Genomic DNA, 5,222 nt, shown 5'->3' on the forward strand with positions numbered 1-5,222 from the left:
TACATGTGAATATAACGACACGGTGATTCGAGATTCAACAATATTTGTCGCTCGGAACGAATTGAGTGGTTGCAAATTTTTTGTGAACATAACCCGCAACGGGCAGAGGATCACGATTTTAAGGTTGGTCGCTTAAAGGCCATTCGACTACAAAGAGACGAAGCGGACCGCGACCTCGCTGCATGAGGTTGACGAAAGCGACCCAAGATGCGAAAGCCGAAACCAACACACCTTGCCAGTACCCAAACGCCGAGGTCGGATTCGGGTCTACCACTTACCAACTGAATATCATCCTAAAAAGAACTCCAAACAGTCTAGGACAGGACCCATTCTCCACCCCTTCTATATATGTCAGGAGAACCCCGGATTCCCCTCCAGACACGATTTAGCAAACTTTTCCCGATCGATCCGACCCACCGAGGCCGTTTCGACCGTTCGCCGCGCCTACTAGAGCTGATTTCTTCGGACTCCGATCAGAAAATCCGCCGATGCATGTCGTTAACACCTAGTCCGCCTCGTCCGATCGATCGAGGCCGTTTCGACCGTTCGCCGCGCCTACTAGAGCTGATTTCTTCGGACTCCGATCAGAAAATCCGCCGATGCATGTCGTTAACACCTAGTCCGCCTCGTCCGATCGATCTAGGCCGTCTCGATCCACCCATCGCGCATCGAAAGTCGCATCTCTCGAACTCCGATCCGGAAATCGGCCGATGCATCACGTTAACTATTTCTTATATATCTAATATAATATACATCGAGACGGTAAGAATTCTTTTAATCGAAGATATACATATACTTCTCATCAATATCCAAAAGCTTATCGAAAAATAAATTACTCAACTTTTACGTGAAGAATCGTTCACCCAAACCTTATCCCCTATATATGTCAGGAGAACCCAAGGTTCCCCTCCAGACACGATTTAGCAAACTTTTCCCGATCGATCCGACCCACCGAGGCCGTCTCGACCGTCCGCTGCGCCTACTAGGGCCGATTTCTTCGGACTCCGATCAGAAAATATACCGATGCATGTCGTTAACACCTAGTCCGCCTCGTCCGATCTATCTAAACAGTCTCGACGCACCCAACACTCTTTCAAAGTCGGATTACTCGGACTCAATCTGAAAATGGACCGATGCATGACGTCAACACTTAGCCCGCCTCGTCTGATCGATCTAAGCCATCTCGACCCACCCAACACGCCTTCCAAGTCGGATCACTCGGACTTCGATCTGAAAATCTCCGGACTCATTTTTATGAATATCCCCAGTCAGTAAGAACGTTATTTCGCCAATATATACCAACAATAAACCATATTCCAATAGCTGAACCAAAAATATAATTCCCGATCCAAACGTTCTGCATCGCCCAACGCGACCACCTTCCCTATATATGTCAGGAGAGCACAGGGTTCCCCTCCAGACAACACTTACGCTCTATCCCCGACTCTCGGTCGATCGATAGGCCAGGTCAGCGGTGTCTGTTTCGGCCGAAGCTCGGACTTTGGTCAAAATGTTCCGATACAAAATTTGAACCAAGATAGATACAGATATGATTCCTTCTTAAATATACGTTGATTATCGAACAGAATATGGTAAATATTTTGCGATGACCGAGGATTTCATGAATTTTTTTTTTTTTCGAAAAAATTTTCTGTTATCGGAATTTCCTCAAATTTCATTTGGTTGCCTACTAATGCATATTAAAAACGATAATCAACAATCAGAATCATTATTTATCATTTATTTCAATTTTTATAATGAAAAACGTTCACGTCCTTTCGCGCCTCTCGATCGTCGTTTACGTGATGCATCGGTCAGCCCTAGTTTACGTGGTGCATCGGTAAGATCGAGTTCACGTTCTGCATCGGTAAGATCCAGTTCACGTGGTGCATCGGTAAGATCGAGATTACGTGGTGCATCGGTAAGATCGAGTTTACGTGGTGCATCGGTAAGATCCAATTCACGTTCTGCATCGGTAAGATCCAGTTCACGTGGTGCATCGGTGAGATCGAGTTTACGTTCTGCATCGGTGTGATCTAGTTTACGTTGTGCATCGGTAAGATCGAGATTACGTGAAGCATCGGTATGATCGAGTTTACGTTCTGCATCGGTCTGGACTTAGAGATATATTTTCGACGTGAAAATGTTCCGATACAACTTTTGAACCAGGATAGTTAGAGAGATGATTTTTTCTGGGATGTACGTTGATTGGGGAATGGATTGTGGAAAATAACTTGCCATGACCGAGGTGTTCTCGAATTTTTTTTTTTTTTCGAAAAATATTTTCTGATTTTGGATTTTACTCAAATTTGATTTCGTTGCCTTCTAATGTGTTCTAAAAGAGTAAATCAGTAATCAGAATCGAAAAATATTTTTCGGATTTTTTTTTTTTTGAAAAAAAATTTTCTGATTTTGGAATTTCCTCAAATTTGATTTGGTTGCCTTCTAATGTGTTTTTAAAGCGTAAATCAGTAATCAGAATCAATATTCATTGTCGACTTTAATTTTTATAAGGAAAAATGTTCACGTCCTTAAACGCCTCCCCATCATTAGCCCGAGTCCAAGTCGATGTCAGTCCCGAGCGGACGGTGTCAGATACTACCTATCGCCCCGGTCTGGACTTGGCGAGGTATTTCGACGTGAAATGTTCCGATACAACTTTTGAACCAGGATAGTTAGAGAGATGATTTCTTCTATGTTGTACGTTGATTGTGGAATGGATTGTGGGAAATAACTTGCCATGACCCAGGTGTTCTTGAATTTTTTTTTTTTTCGAAAAAAATTTTCTGATCTTGAAATTTCCTCAAATCTGATTGCGTTGCCTTCTAATGTGTTCTAAAAGAGTAAATCAGTAATCAGAATCAATATTCATTGTCGACTTTAATTTTTATAAGGAAAAATGTTCACGTCCTTAAACGCCTCTCCATCGTTACCCCGACTCCAAGACGATGTTAGACCGGAGCGGACGGTGTCAGATGCGACCGATCTCCCCGGTCTGGACTTAGCGAGATATTCCGACGTGAAATGTTCCGATACAAAAATTTAACTGTGATAGTTAGAGAGATGGTTCCTTTTGTGATGTACGTTGATTGTGTAATAGAATATGGAAATAAACTTGAGATGACCGAGGTCTTCTGGGATTTTTTTTTTTTTTCGAAAAATATTTTTCGATTTCGGAAATCCCTCAAATTTCATTGAGATATGTCCTAATGTGTTCTTAAAGCTTAAATCAACAATCAGAATTAATATCCAAAAGTTATTTCATTTTTTATGAGGAAAAACGTTCACGTCCTTTCCGCTCCCAAAAAGTGAGATATCATAGAAAATATCGCAATATATGTTGTTTACGGCCATACCACGCTGAAATTGCCAGTTCTCGTCAGAACACTGAAGCCAAGCAGCGTCGGGCGCGGTTAGTACTTGGATGGGTGACCGCTTGGGAACACCGCGTGCTGTAAGCTTTTTTTTTACGTTCTGCATCGGTCTGCCGAGATAACGTGGTGCATCGGTATGATCGAGTTTACGTTCTGCATCGGTAAGATCGAGATTACGTGATGCATCGGTAAGATTGAGATTACGTGGTGCATCGGTAAGATCGAGATTACGTGGTGCATCGGTAAGATCGAGTTTACGTGGTGCATCGGTAAGATCCAATTCACGTTCTGCATCGGTAAGATCCAGTTCACGTGGTGCATCGGTGAGATTGAGATTACGTGGTGCATCGGTAAGATCGAGTTTACGTGGTGCATCGGTAAGATCCAATTCACGTTCTGCATCGGTAAGATCCAGTTCACGTGGTGCATCGGTAAGATTGAGATTACGTGGTGCATCGGTAAGATCGAGTTTACGTGGTGCATCGGTAAGATCCAATTCACGTTCTGCATCGGTAAGATCCAGTTCACGTGGTGCATCGGTAAGATTGAGATTACGTGGTGCATCGGTAAGATCGAGTTTACGTGGTGCATCGGTAAGATCCAATTCACGTTCTGCATCGGTAAGATCCAGTTCACGTGGTGCATCGGTAAGATGGAGATTACGTGGTGCATCGGTAAGATCGAGATTACGTGGTGCATCGGTAAGATCTACTTTACGTTCTGCATCGGTCTGCCCTTGTTTACGTGGTGCATCGGTAAGATCGAGATTACGTGAAGCATCGGTATGATCGAGTTTACGTTCTGCATCGGTCTGCCCGATATTACGTGGTGCATCGGTTCAGCCCTAGTTTACGTTGTGCATCGGTCTGGACTTAGAGATATATTTTCGACGTGAAAATGTTCCGATACAACTTTTGAACCAGGATAGTTAGAGAGATGATTTTTTCTGTGATGTACGTCGATTGGGGAATGGATTGTGGAAAATAACTTGCCATGACCGAGGTGTCCTCGAATTTTTTTTTTTTTCGAAAAAAATTTTCTGATTGTGGAATTTTCTCAAATTTGATTTGGTTGCCTCCTAATGTGTTCTAAAAGAGTAAATCAGTAATAGGAATCGAAAAATATTTTTCGGATTTTTTTTTTTTTCGAAAAAAATTTTCTGATCGTGGAATTTCCTCAAATTCGATTTGGTTGCCTTCTAATGTGTTTTTAAAGCGTAAATCAGTAATCAGAATCAATATTCATTGTCGACTTTAATTTTTATAAGGAAAAATGTTCACGTCCTTAAACGCCTCCCCATCATCAGCCCGAGTCCAAGTCGATGTCAGTCCCGAGCGGACAGTGTCAGATACTACCTATCGCCGAGGTCTGGACTTGGCGAGATATTACGACGTGAAATGTTCCGATACAACTTTTGAACCAGGATAGTTAGAGAGATGATTTCTTCTATGTTGTACGTTGATTGTGGAATGAAATACGGAAAATAACTCGCCATGACCGAGGTGATTACGATTTTTTTTTTTTTTTCGAAAAAAATTTTCTGATCGTGGAATTTTCTCAAATTTGATTTGGTTGCCTCCTTATATGTTCTAATAGCGATAATCAACAATCAGAATCAAAATCCATGATCGGGTTTGATTTTTATAAGGAAAAATGTTCACGTCCTTTTTTTCAACCCCGACTCATTGACGATGTTAGAACCGAGCCGGCGGTGTCAGATACGACCGATCGCCCCGGTCCCGATCGTCATTCACGTTGTGCATCGGTCTGCCCGAGATTACGTGGTGCATCGGTATGATCGAGTTTACGTGGTGCATCGGTAAGATCCAATTCACGTTCTGCATCGGT

The 5,222-nt window shown here is 42.5% G+C and overlaps 1 non-coding gene across 1 annotated transcript; it reads left to right on the forward strand.

The window, feature by feature from the left end:
- The first annotated feature begins 3,342 nt into the window (after window positions 1-3,342).
- LOC123688446 lies at window positions 3,343-3,461 on the forward strand. Its single transcript, XR_006749967.1, has one exon. It is a non-coding gene; the product is annotated as a 5S ribosomal RNA (ribosomal RNA).
- Window positions 3,462-5,222: the final 1,761 nt, after the last annotated feature.

The sequence above is a fragment of the Harmonia axyridis genome, chromosome X (genome assembly GCF_914767665.1).
Source record: "Harmonia axyridis chromosome X, icHarAxyr1.1, whole genome shotgun sequence".
Taxonomy (NCBI): Eukaryota; Metazoa; Arthropoda; class Insecta; order Coleoptera; family Coccinellidae; genus Harmonia; species Harmonia axyridis.